The 14,927-nt window shown below is 43.2% G+C and overlaps 1 protein-coding gene across 35 annotated transcripts in view; it reads right to left on the bottom strand.

Moving 5' to 3' along the window:
* MAP4 (microtubule associated protein 4) overlaps positions 1-14,927 on the bottom strand; it is a 1,914,856-nt gene that overhangs the window by 1,645,520 nt on the left and 254,409 nt on the right. For 34 of the 35 annotated variants that reach the window (XM_069210826.1, XM_069210834.1, XM_069210837.1 and 31 more), the window contains one exon: positions 13,266-13,311. The exons of the other annotated variant lie outside the window; for it this stretch is intronic. The gene's annotated coding sequence lies outside the window, so the exon portion shown is untranslated. The remainder of the gene's footprint in view (positions 1-13,265; positions 13,312-14,927) is intronic. 35 annotated transcript variants of the gene reach the window in all.

Here is a 14,927-nt window from a genome sequence, read left to right as displayed (position 1 = left end):
GACTATAAATACTAGAAAAAGATTATAGTAATGTCTGTTGTAGAATTGATAAACCGTTAATAGCTGTTTAAGTTGTGAGGTATGTTGAATTAATATCCCAGGGTTCCAATCACGCAATTTGTACCTTATTTCATATGGCACTGTATTAGAGCACAGTAATGTGTAATTAGTAAAGTGGCACAGCACCTGCTGGAATATTCAAATCATGCCCCTTTCAACTGCAAAGTAACCACAATTGTGTCTGCCTATTTAGTAGTAAAATATAGCAATATTTGGCGTTTAGAGGAACTATGACAACTTTTGGCCACGGTGCCACTGCACCTGTTGCACCAAAGCATAACTCATAACTATTGCCTGCAAGGTAATTGCACTTCTGACTGCCTGTTTAGTAGTAAAATTTAGCAATAATCTGTTTAGAAAGGAAGGGTCTGACACCTTGTGACACTGGTGCCACTGCACCAGCTACACCATTAAAACCATGACCCTTAGTGCCTGCAAGGTAACTACACTTGGGAATGCCTGTTTAATAGTAAAATATAACAATATTTGGTGTTTGGAGGGGTTCCTAGAGCTTTTGGCCCCTGTGTCACTGCACCTGCTGCACCATAAAATTATGACCCTAGTGCCTGCAAGGTAACTGTACATGTAACTGCTTGCTCATTAGTACAATTTAATAATAACTTGTGTTTAGAGGGGTTCTGACACCTTGTGGCCTCGGTGCTACGGCACCTGCTGCCCCATTCAAATCATGACTAAAGGCCTGCAATGTAACTGCACTTGCGACTGCCTGTTTAGTAGTAAAATATAGAATTATTTGGTGTTTAGAGGAGTTCTGACAATGCTGGGCCCGTTGCCACTGCACCTGCTACACCATTCAAATCATGACCCTAGTGCCTGCAAGATAACTGCACTTGTGACTGCCTGTTTAGTAGTAAAATATTGCAATATTTAGTGCTTAGAGGAGTAATGCCAACTTTTGGCTCCGGTACCTCTGCACCATTCAAATCAAGATGATGGACATAATGTAGAACAAATCAAACATTCATCCCGAGTCACAAATCTGGTTTTAATCCATTAGATTTTTTGCTTGCAATGCCATTCCAGTTTGGACCCAACCATATGCAAATCAGTCTTGACCCTGTTCCCCATTGGAGCAGTCCAGCCTGAACGGTCAGGCCAAGTCCTCCCAGGACCAGAAACAATCATCCTAGGTCTGGTTTTGTGGTATCAGCCCTCCTCAGCCAGGCTAGCTTGAATCTGATGGCATGGCAAGCACGGGACCCATGTCAGGGCATACCCTTCCCACTTAGGGCGACAAATGCAAAAAGAACAGATCATGGACGGAATGTGGAACCAAGCAACCATTCACCCTCATCCTTTTGCATTGCTAAAGTGGCCCTAAACGGGAAAGGTATGCCAGACGTGGGTCCCGTGCTCACTGTGCCACTGGATTCAAGCTAGCCTGGCTGTTGAAGGTTGATACCCTGAAACTGGTCCCAGGATGCTTGTTTCTGGTCCAGGGAGCACCTGGCCTGTCAGTTCAGGCTGGACTGTTCCCATAGGGAACAGGGCAAAGAATGATTTGCATATGGCTATATCCAAACTGGGGTGGCTTGGTGAGCAATACGATTGATGGATTAAACCCAGATCCGGGGGGTGAATGTTTGATTGGTTCCGCATTTCGTCCATCATTTGCGTTTGTTTGCTTTTGTCGCCCTATTGCCTGTAAGGTAACTGCACTTGTGACTGCCTGTTTATTACTAAAATATAGCAATATTTGATGTTCAGAGGGGTTACTAGAGCTTTTGGCCCTGGTGTCACTGCACCTGCTGCACCAATAAAATCATGACCCTAGTGCCTGCAAGGTAATTGCACTGGTGACTGCCTGTTTAGTAGTAACATTTAGCAATAATCTGTGTTTTGGGGGTTTTGACACCCTGTGGCCCAGGTGCCACTGAACTTGCTGCATCATTCAAATCATGACCCTAATGCCTGCAAGATAACTGCACTTGTGACTGCCTGTTTAGTAGCAAAATATAGCAATAGCTGGTGTTTAGAGGAGTTTGGACAACTTTTAGCCCTGGTACCACTGCACCATTCAAATCATTACCCTAGTGCCTGCAAGGTACCTGCACTTGTGACTGCCTGTTAAGTTACCGAGAGAATAAATCTGAAATAAAACGTCACCCAATTATACAAATGACTTTTATTTAAAATGAGTAGTAATTTAAGAAACGAATACACAATTTTTTTATATGTACAACTGTTATTCATCAGAAATGTAATTATTACGTTATAAAAAAAAACACAAAATATGAGCACACTTGCTGCTTGCTTTACATTTGCACTTGATACTCCGTTGCAAGATGGATGACATGTTTACACACATTTCAACACAAAACTGACTTGTGTTCAGTTCATCTTTTAGCGTACAAACACTAAGTAACCAATCACCAAAAACCAGAAGGTTTATTTCGGCCACGCTCCACACAACAGGAAAACCAGAACAGAAAGCAGAGCAGGAAGTGACCTGCTAGCCAATAAAAAGCAAGTAAATTCAAGTGACATTGGAGCAACTTTGAATGAACAAATTGGAAGTGCAGGGAAGTAAGGGGTGAAGTAGGGGCGGGTTCCAAGTCCATTTAAAGATTTTTTTTTTTAGTAACATAAAACTTTGTAAAAACCTAAAAATGGGCACACAAATAAAAGGATGGCTAACTTGTCCATCAAGGCATCCTGTGTCCTTTGCTGAAAAAGCAAAAGTACACAAAGTCCATCACTGGGCAGGAGATATCTGGTTCCAAATTCCAAAATTAGATGGACAGTTGGTCCCCGTGGACATATATCATACCTGAAGAAAATGCAATTATGGATGATTGATTAATATAGTGTCCCCAAAAGCCAGAAAAATGGGGGGGGGAATCAGACATGAAAATGCAAATAAACAAATCTTCCCGCACTATACCTGGGAGGTGCAGCGCCAACGAAGAACGTTTGACTGGGTCAAAGCAAAGCTGCGCAGCTTACAGATCCAATATATGCTCTTATTCCCGGCAAAGCTGAAAGTGATTTTTCAAGGAAATGTACACATTTTCTAAACCCCCTGAAGGGACATGGGAATGGCTGGAGGAAAAGCCCGAGCTGAAGGGGACAGCTAACAGAATGATAGAAGTTCATCCCACTAATGAGTCAAGTCCAAAGCCTCCAGCCAAACAGAAGCTCACAGAGTGGGACAGGTCTATACAGAAGACATGGGGCACACCTGAAGGGAATTCAAACACTTCATAGCGACACACTGTCCAGTCCTCGGAATCCAAAGAGGAGACAAGTAAGACTTCCAAAAAGCATAAAGGGATGACGGCACAGGAGCTACCCGGGCACACGACATCTGGGAAAGACTCAGAGTCAGACACGGACCAACCTCATCCGCGAGTGCAAGCCATCGCACTAATTGAAAAAGACTCAAGTGAAGCTGCTTTGTACCCCCAGACGGACCAACTCACTGAACCGATGGCAAAAATGTAACCTATGGGAATGACAAGTATTGGGCATTGGAGGTGACCACCTCCATTTTAGCTAGAAAGCGGAGTTATGGACTGTAGTGACATACACACCGACCAGTGACTGGTGGTTGCTGGCCACTATGGCAAACAACACAAATTGAACTGAATTAAAGTTCAGCCCCTTCCTGTGATTTTGGGGGTGTGGGTGGGGGTGTGCGCGTGTGTGTGTGTGTGTGTGTGTGTGTGTGGGGGGGGGGGGTTACAGGTCTCCTGGTATTTTCTGTTGAGTAGTTGCTGTTATGTTCATTAGGGGAAGAGCTCACAGAGAATTAAGGGGGATGGGTAAGATTGGGGTATTAGTTTTAACCCAACATCGGAAGTTGTTAGACCGACAGTAAGAGGAATGCACTCCAAATAACAGGTCACAGGCACACCAAGTATCCTTTGAAGACCAGGCATACACACAAGCGGTAGATGGGAGGGTGTGAAACACAGAATAAATATCACTGCTCTATTTTGTCCTGGAACACGAATGGGTCAGGCCAGTGGTTCCCAACCTTTTGACTTCTGTGGACCCCCACTTTATCATTACTGGAACCCAGGGACCCCCAATGAATCATTATAGGAATCCGGGGACCCCTTACACTGACTGCTGGGACCTAATCTGTTAATATTATTTAATTTTCTAAGCAGTCGCGGACCCCCTGAGGAGGCTTCGTGGACCCCCCTGGGGTCCCCGGACCACAGGTTGGGAACCACTGGGTTAGGCAACAAGAAAAAAAGAGAACTGGTAGACATGTATCTCAAAAGACAAACCAGAAATAGTCCTCCTACAAGAGACGCACTTGAAAGGATCCCAGGATACATTTCTAAACAGAGAAGCATTCAATTTACTGGTGAATGCAGGATACACAACAGACTCCAGGGGAGTGGCAATACTGGTTAGGAAGAACCTCCCAGTCTAGGCCCACAAAGACATGGGTTGACCCTTCTGGCATATATGTGGCAGTCACAGGGATGTGGAGAAGACAAGAGGTGACACTGGCAAGCATCTATGCCCCCCCTCCCCCTGAACTCCAAAAACGCACCTTGAATAAAATGGTCACGATATTCCTCAACTCAGACTCCCCAATTAACTTTATGGGAGGTGTTTTAAATGACGCAATGAACCCATGAGCTAGACAGGTCAGGCCCCTCAAGGGCACCAGACAGGGAGACCCCTCTGGCCTGCATTGCAAATACAAATGGACTCACAGACCTATTGCGTCAACAACACCCTACTACTTGAACATACCTGTACTTTTCCAGGGCCCATAAGGGGTTTTACAGACTGGACTACATATTTACACCTGTAGGAGAGGTGGTGACCATAGTAAAAGTAGAATAACTTGGCAGAGGTTTGTAGGACCACTCTCCCAGCTGGCTTAAGATAGGGACCAGACCCCGGGTTTGAGCGAGTTGGATGGAAACAAAGCATGGGAACTCAAGGACGACGGTACCTCACATCAACTCAGAACAGAAGCCCATCTATTCTTTAGTGAAAATAGCGACTCAGTACCCTTGCCAGTAATAGTGTGGGAGGCCTTTAAGACGGTTCTCACAGACTGGGCAGAAAACACCATAGCTTATATGAAGTGAAGCTGGATACAGGAAGTAGAATCCCTACAACATCAATTACTGGACCTGGAAGAGAGGTCCAGGGGGACGACGGACCCTGACATTATACAACAAATAACAGTCTTACAACACGAGTACCAGGTACAGACACACCAGACGGCAAAAACTCAGGCATTGGACACACAACAATTGCTATACAAAACAGGCGATAAAACCAGAAGCCTTCTAGCATGGTTGGGGAAGCGAGAACTGGAAGCAAGATCAGAAGGTAGCATACGAGACCAACAGGGTGGCATATGAAACCAACAGGGTGGCATACATGCCACAAATTGAGCGATAGCAGGGCAATTTGCACAATACTACAGGGAGTTCTATAAAAGAAAACCACAAGCAGAGAAAACACAAATTAAAGAATACCTAGCAGAAATAGATATTCCCCACCCTGGCACCTGAAGACTGCGACTCCCTAGAGAAAGAAACAGCCCTTGCAGAAATACGTAACGCAATAGGAAAGATTAAGCCAGGTAAAACACCTGGCCCCAATAGGATCCTAATAGAATTCCTAAAGAAGAATGCAGATATCTTGAGCCCTCACCTTTAGCGCATGTTTATCGCCACTAGGAATGAAGGGAGCTTACCACTGGACCTGAGCATGGCAACAGTAGTGGTACTTTCAAAGGCAGGTAGACACGGGGAAGCCTATAGTTCCCATTGTCCGATATCCCTCATCAATATAGAAACTAAAATATTGGTCACATTCTTAGCAACAAGACTAATGGGAGTTATCACTCATCTGATACATGGCAATCAGTTGGGCTTTATGCCCGAGCGAGCGACTAGACTAATCCTACATAGATTTCATAACTGGTTATATGCCGTAAGAGAGATGGTCCAATGGTCCCTAGATGCCGAAAAGGCATCCAGTGCCATCCACTGCCCTTTCATGATGACAGTCCTGAGGAAATTTGGATTCGGACCCAAATATCTAAAGTGGATAAGACTACCATATTACTACCCATTGGCAGCCATTCAAGTCATTGTGGAGACATCAGAAGATTTTCCAATAGAGAGGGGAAGCAGGCAGGGCTGACTCCTCTACCAGCTACTGGTTGCCCCGATGCTGGAATCCCTAGTATGCGGTCTTATCTGCCAGCACCCAACATTATTAAGCTTCCAGGTGACAGAGGGGGATGGGGATGGGGAGTGAATTGTGCTAGACATGGATATTTGGCTCTATGTTGCCAAACGCCTTAGTACTTTGCCAGAGCTGTTTTGCATAATTGAGTAATATGGCGAACACCAGGCTACACGATAAACTGGAATAAATCCAGTTATACCATGGAGTATGATTTACTTTGCAACACCTAGAACACCCTGCAAACCTGAATATATTTACTGAAGGATTGAAATACCTAGTTATATACATAACTCAAGTCAAGGAACATAATCTCACCCATAATATCAAAGAAACCTTAAGGACCGTTCAAGAGGACTATTCCGTTGACACTAATGGGAAGAGCAGCTGTGTTCAAGATGGTAGCCCTGCTAAAGTTATTATACATTCTCCAGAACACTTACACTCCTATCCCTGAGGACATGTTAACCCAAATTGAGGAGGAACTCTGCAAACCTTTGCGGGATGGGGACACCCGAGAACTGTGTTCCAGACACTCCAACGTAACCAATACAATAGGGGGTTATCCGGGCATACTACTGGGCAGCAAACCTAATAGCAATAAATGACTGGAGCCATGCACCATAAGACCATCCGACCTAATTATTGGAGAGGAGTCAATTCCATACCAAAACATATCTCCACAACCTCTATGATGGGAAAGGGGTACTGCAGCTACTGACTCCATCACAACTCACAATAGCCGAGGAAGCATGTGGGATGGCATGCAAGACCCACACAGACATACCTCAAGGAACTGGGAAAATTACAGGGATTCACAGACTGGGACAAAATATGCATTTCCACATTAGGAGACATACTAGAGAACGGACAGCTTAACTTCATTTTGCCCCCTGCAAAGGGAATACCACCTGGATAACACACAACACTACAAATACATGCATTTGAACAATGCATGGGAGGCAGAGAATATAGACCTCACGGAATATGCCCCACTGGAAGGCAGACTGTTACAAGGGAACATCGAAGGGAAATCAGTCTCCTTGACGTATAAAACTATCAATAATACCATACCTGACACACTCAAAAAACTGCAAGAAAGAGGGCAAAAGGACCTGGGAGGAATGGACGACACTGACTGGGAGGATGCCCTGATGCATCAGAGGAAAGTGGCTGTCAAAACAAGGTTGAGGCTAATCCAATTTAAAAATATTTCACAGAGTAAGTTTCAACAAGTCGTGTCTACATAAAATGAGGAGGGCCGCATTTCCTGACTGCCTGAGATGTGGGTCAGCCATGGGTACATTCCCACACTCTCTCTGGCACTGTCCCACCTTACAGGTATACTGGACCAAGGCACTGAGTGAGCTAGAGGCAGTATTGGACGAAACTATTCCTTTGGACCCTACATATATATTGTTGGAAATATCAACCGCAATAGACAGAGACAGCAATACTTGTCACAAGGTCTGCCCAGATCCACAAGTCTAAGGCTATTAGGCTAGTAGGCACTCTATCCCCCATATAGTTTCCTTCTCAAATTCAACTTTCACAGCTGATTTATGCACTTCACAGGTTTGCTTTTCAACTGAGCTAAACCAATCCGTCCAATTCCCCTTAAATATTCAGATAGATTTGGATACTCTTCACATCAATTTTTGCAACAAGAACAGGTAACCAGACTTCTTTTCAGGCATCCAAGAAGGTGTGCAGGACTACACATTGAAGACTTCTGAATAACAGGCTGCACCCTTTATCTCATTTCATAGAATTAACTCTTTTTTGCCCACAGCTTTCAGTTTGGGATTATCCATTAGCAGCAGATGTGGCATAACCGTGTAGTAAGATTATTTTTCTTGAGAAGACTAACCTTCAAAGCATCAAGTGGATCTTCAAACTGATACAGGATTTTCCGAAGTAGAAGTCATTATAAGAAAAGCTAACACTGCCTAAGTTAACAAGTTTTTGCTCTAGTGAAGATATTCGGTGTCACCGAAAGCATAGGAGTTGAGATTAAAGTGGTTGTCCTTTCACTCTGCCACAGCATAGTCTGTCATGTTACATAACCCCAAACGTATGTAACAACATCCCAAGAAAGCTCATCTTTACCAGTTGCTTGATCTGGTGTGGTGTCCATGTAAAACATGTGAAATAGTAGAATAATTCAGATCAGTATGCAACACTCCAAACCCTCTGCACAGTGCAACAATCCTAACCAATGCAACATTTCAAACGCGAGGCAATCCAGCACCAAACATTCCTGCATTTTTGGTGTAGCATAGAGGTATTTTGAAGTTAATTTGAGCAGTGGACATGCAAGTTTATTTATCAGTTGGATTGACTAGGATGACGGAGGAGTATAGGAGGGAAGAGACTGGAAAGTGTTGTTTAGTTAGATGAGGTTTGTGATAAGTAAAAGGAGATATGGAGGAGGGAAGAGTCTTCAGAAAGGGAATAGGGAGATCATTGTAGGAAAATGAAATCTGGGATGAGTCAAAGAAGGGGTACATGAGGGAAGAATTTAATAAGTGCTGTATGGGAGAACGTAGTAGTAAAATGAGGTTTGGGGTGAACCAAGCAGAGAGAGGGGAAGGAAGAGTCTAAAAAGGATTATTTTGGTGATCATAGTAGTAGAATGAGGTTTGGGCTGAGCCAGACTGGTGGTCGAGGATATTATTGAGAGAGGTATAGGATGCACATCAAAGGTCATCAAAGGTGTTTTTTCCACCTGCTACAGCAGGAGTAAAGTAATAAATGTATAGATACAGATCTACATAGATAAGGTTTACACATATAAGGGAGAAAATATACCAAGATAAGGATCTAGTGTATAAACTCTGACTTTCAAGTGTGGCTGTACTGAAGCTAATTTATTTCTGGATTTTTATAACTTTTTTTATTTATTTTTTGTTAAACACAAATATTATTTTTTTCTCAATAATTCAATAGGTAAATAGACATTGTTAGAAATGGGGTCTCTAGATGGCAGTGGTTTGCACCCTGTCCAAGCAGGGACCCCCCACTCTAGTCAGGGTAAGGGAGTCACACAGCTAAGACAGTCTGTGCCCACCCCTTGGTAGCTTGGCATGAGTAGTCTGGCTTATCTCAGAGGCAATGTGTAAAGTATTTGTACATGTAGGACACACACACACAAACAGTGAAAACAACACAAAAGTATTCAGCACCAGTTTTGACAAACAGCCAATATTTATTTTAGTAAAACAAGACCAAAACAACAGAAATATGACATTCACAAATAAAGATACACATTTTTAAAGAATAAATCTTCATGAAGCGCTTAGAAACACAATAGCCCCAACTGGGGCTATCACAGCATCTCAAAGAAGTTGTTACCCACAGTCCGATACCACTCGCAAGGAAGTGCGAGCTGGTTATGGAGTTGCACAGGCCCCAGGTGCAGTGCCTTGGAAAACGATGAGGAAATAAAGACACGGCATGGAGTTAGGGAGGGGGGCAGCATTGGTTCCTTACTGCTACCGGGGAGATGAGATGATGGTTCCTTACTGTTGGGCAGGGGAGGTGAGGCATTGGTTCCTTACGGTTGCAGGGGAGATGTTGTGGCATCGGTGGTAAGACATCTGTTCCTTACGACGAGGCAGGGGCGATTAAAGAATAAATCTTCATGAAGCGCTTAGAAACACAATAGCCCCAACTGGGGCTATCACAGCATCTCAAAGAAGTTGTTACCCACAGTCCGATACCACTCGCAAGGAAGTGCGAGCTGGTTATGGAGTCGCACAGACCCCAGGTGCAGTGCCTTGGAAAACGATGAGGAAATAAAGACATTGCATGGAGTTAGGGAGGGTGGCAGGATTGGTTCCTTACTGCTACCGGGGAGATGAGATGATGGTTCCTTACTGTTGGGCAGGGGAGGTGAGGCATTGGTTCCTTAAGGTTGCAGGGGAGATGTTGTGGCATTGGTGGTAAGACATCTGTTCCTTACGACGAGGCAGGGGCGATGAATCCAGCAGGTCAGGATGTGAGGTGTTGACTTTACGGTGTTGCGATCACACCACGGGGCCACAGGGCCTCCAGCAGAGTTGGGTGTCACAGACATCAGTAACACAACACTTGGAACTCACGCTGTGGTGGGACTTCGAGGTGCTGGGACGGCCTCAGGCCTGCAGCATGGGTCGTGGGTGTTGCACTCAGCAGGGACCACAGCTCCGGTGCAGGTAGTGGCACAGAGTCAGACAGAGGCACCTCTTCCGAAGACTCTGAAGTTGACGTACTTGATTTCTTCTTGGATGCACCAGAACTCACTACCACAAGCCCAGAAACTGGATTTGGGACCACTTGACAAGTCGGGATTCTCAGAAAGAGATGAGGTCTTTGATGTCCCTGCGACTTCTTAACAGAAGGGAAGCTCAGTCCAAGCCCTAGGAGAATCTTTGGAAGCAGGATGCAGAAAGCAAAGTCCAGTCCTTTCATTATAGGACAGGAGCAGCAGGCCAGCATAGCAAAGCAGCAGGCAGAGTGGCAGTCCCTCCTACAGCATCCAGCTCTTCTTCCTGGCAGAATGTCCTCAGTCCAGAAGGATTTTAACTCTGTGGTGTCAGAGGTACAATACGTATACTAATTTCTGTCACTGAAGTAGGCAAACTTCAAAGAGAAGTCTTTGTAGTGCACAAGACCCTGCCATTCACTGCCCTGCCTCCAGACACACTCCAGGGGGTTGGGGACTGCTTTTTGTAAGGACAGGCACAACCCTATTCAGGTGCAAGTGTCAGCTCCTCCCACAACTCTAGCTCAGGAAGACCCATGGGGATATGGAGGGCACACCTCAGCTCCCTTTGTGTGACGGTCTGGAGTGAAGTCACAAACAGCCTAAGTGTCATCCTGATCCTGAGGTGTATTACACAGACCCGAGACAGATTGATTAAGCAAGATTTACAATTCAAAAAACAACTTCACCAAATGATTAGTTTTTAAATTGTGAGTTCAGAGACCCTAAACTCCAAATCCATATCTGCTCCCAATAGGAAAGTACACTTAAAAGATGTTTGTAAAGCAATTCCCATGTTAACCTGTATGGGAGAGATGGTCCTTGTAATAGTGAAAAGCTAATTTAGCAATATTTCAGTATCAGGACATGTGAAACACAGCAGTACATGTCCTACCTTTTATATACACTGCATCCTGGCCATTGGCCTACCTTAGGGGTAACTTACATGCAGCAATAGGGATGGTGTGGGCCTGGCAAGTGAGATCTAACTGGCAGTTTTAAAACTGCATATAGACACTGCAGGGGCAGGTCTGAGACAGGTTCACAGGGCTATTACTCAGGTGGGTGGCAAAATCAGTGCTGCAGGCCCATTAGTAGCATTTGATTTACAGGAAATGGGCACACATTGTGCACTATACTGGAGACTTACTAGTAAATCAAATATGCCAATCATGGAAAACCAATAACCACTACATTTAGACAGACAGCATATGCACTTTTGTTCTGGTTAGCAGTGGTAATGTGCCCATAGTTCTAAAGCCAACAAAAACATGTCAGACAAAATAGGAGAAAGAAGGCAAAACATTTGGGGATTACCCTGCAAAAAGGGGCAGGTCCAACAGTTATGATAATATTTACATATTGTGATAGATAAATAAAACGAAGACCTGTAAGCATCTAAGCACAACTTATATAGAAACTATGCAATGACTTGCATACATGTTAAGCATAAAATAATATATATTTAACTATAACTTATATATACACATTTGTTACTCAGACATAAATAATATCTATTTTAAAAACCTTAATTACTAGTCATACATATCTGTACAAAGAAATACACAGTTATAATTTGATTATATGTATTTAACTATGTTTACATATATAGGGATATGCTGTGCATTAGTGTTTGAGTATGGTGGTTATGTCAGAATAATCAAACTCTTGAGTAGTCTTTTGAAGATAAAGTTATCCGTGGAACTTGTTTAGGGGTAATGAATTCCATGGTTAGGCCGCTTTAACACAGAACGATGTACCACCTATGTTTTTTTTTCTTTTATAATGGGGTTTTGAGGTGAGGTGCCAATCTGGAGTGGAGGTTCCTTTGCTGAATGTCTTTGCTGATTTTACTCCTGACGAAAAGCGGTCCTGTTCCTCATCTTGCTGTGTGCGTGATACAATGCAGCATGAAGGTATTTGGTGTGTTTTCCAAAACAGAGATCATTATGGGATCTGGGAATACAGGTTCTTATATAATAGACCGCTAAACAAGAATTTGTGCTACTCTTCATTTAGAAAACGCTTACAGACCTTCACCAATGTGAACTATTTGTCTCTGATTTTACCATTGTCGGCACTTGGCATTTGTATCCATGTTCCTTGGATTCTTGCCTGATCTTATAACTGCTATTGGTTGCATAATAGGTGGTCGCAATGATACTACAATAGGCCAAAAAGAATCCGTTGTAACGGCATAATATAATTGAGTCTCATGCAGAAGGAAAGTGTGTTAATAACTAGAAAAAGCACAGTACAGAAAAAAACACCAACAAACTAGCAGGATCACAAGCTACACAGCCACCTAAATGCAAGCTGAAGTTAAAGCGAGAAGCTAAAGGAGACATACAAAGGGTACCTTGCTCAACAGCAATCTAAAATAAAGAACAGGATGTGTCTGACGAACTCTAGTAGAAAACATTGAAGCCAACTGATCAATCAAGAATCTTGTAGCTTTCATGCACTGTCAACCAAATCACTCAAATTAAACTTGCAGGATTTCTCCTACAGTAAGATAAAGGATGGTATCCAGATTCCCGGATCACTGTGTGACGCTTTATATTTAGAAGCTTTATAGTTATGTTTAATTAATTGTTCAATAATAAAGAATTTAAAAAGAGGCCTTCAAAGGCTTCTGCAAAACGAGTGTTACAATGTCAATTTTACCCAGGTATAACTAGAACTTGCAGTGCATCTGCAGGGCACAAGAGGTAAACGAAAGGTGAAAAGTTCTTAAAAGTTATATATGCTAAGTAGTTCTTACTTTAGCAGCTGATGATCTATGTGGAGTCAGCGTCCTGAAGTGCAATCTGTAAAAAGAAAAAAAAATATAGAAGATTCAAAGTAAAAAAAAAAAAGAGAAAGACAAAGGATGGGTTGGAGTCAGTCATTTTATCTTCAGAATGTACATTTTACTATAACTTTTAACATAGTACATCGTGCCAAGCGACAGGCCTCATACTGCTGAAGGCAAATAAGTCACTACAGGAGGCTGGCAACAACTGCAGATTGCTCACCCTAGGTGCCAAAAAAGGTTCCAGAGTTACTCAACAATGTTCCTGCTCACCACTAGGTGGTGCTTTGTGGCTTACCAGTGACTGTGCCACCTCAGAAGTGATAGAGCGGAAGAGCATATAAGTGCCACCCATGCTCACCGACAGCAGAATCATGACCTTTAAATGTTAAGGAGGCCACTTCACAGAACGAGGAGATGGGGTGGAATATTAGAGTATACACCAGAAGGAGAATGACTGCAAACTCTTCTTGTGTTTGGTGATGTAGAGTTTTGCTTCCTTGCCCTGAATTGATGCCTGGAGGTGCACTTGTCTCATGACCTAGTGTCGTGCTGGAGCTTGGAAGGTCTGTGACAGTTATCTACTTCTGCCAGTCTGGAACCTGAACATTGTTTTCAGAGGGGACATTGTTCCCTAGCACATTTAATATATATATATATATATATATATATATATATATATATATATATATTTTTTTTTAGGAGTGGTCAGAATCCCGATAAAGTTGAGTGGAACTCCGGATCCATGTCAAGGGGCATTGAGAACTGATGTCAGTACATAAGGGGGGTGCTTATAAACGGTTCCACTTAATTTCTGGGGCAGTATGAACTTACTGGGGAGCCACACAGCATCACCTAAAGGACCGGTGAAAATTTCTTAAGAACTTTCTGGATCCAGTATGGTACCTGATGATATTCTGAAGGTGGGAAATAATAGTTAGAAACATCTATCACAAATATTTATTCACTGAAAAAACTTTTAGCACAAGAGACAGACTCAATACTTCACTAGCAAAACCACCTACTAACCCAAGTCATCAGTTCCTTGGAATAATTGGAACAGAAGGGATGTTTCAGATCCAATACCAAAAACTCAAATTCAACAGTTTTAGTTAGCTTTGCAACCATATCCTGTTCTTATTGACATCTGTGTTTCATACAGCGCAAAGAGACACAGTGAATAACTTTTGTATATGGCACACCACCAGGCCAAGTGGCCACACACTTCTACAAAAAGGTGTATAACGCATATAAAGTGTGGCCTAGGCAACAGCCAAGACATATATGCAGAGCACACAGCGCACAGTCTAAGGCTACCACTCTGAATAGGAGCCATAAAAGGCATGAACTTCAACCATATATGTATGGTTTCAAAACGCATTCCCACCATTATTCTTTTAGGCAAATTAGTATCTAGAAGCACAAGCACGGTGAAAGTGTTTAATCCAGTAACTATAAAAGGGTGGTGTTAAATTTGGACTACCGCTTCCTTAGGGTCTGCATTCCACATGGACTCTGGTGTGTACCCAGATTTCCTAGAATGGTGGGGTCAATACTATACCTGCCTCGGCTCACATGTTCACCTCCAACACGCAAGAACATAGTTTTTCAGTTTATTGTCCACAAATCTAT

This window comes from Pleurodeles waltl, chromosome 10 (assembly GCF_031143425.1).
Source record: "Pleurodeles waltl isolate 20211129_DDA chromosome 10, aPleWal1.hap1.20221129, whole genome shotgun sequence".
In the NCBI taxonomy this organism is placed as follows: domain Eukaryota; kingdom Metazoa; phylum Chordata; class Amphibia; order Caudata; family Salamandridae; genus Pleurodeles; species Pleurodeles waltl.
This window is presented reverse-complemented; position numbering and strand designations above follow the sequence as displayed.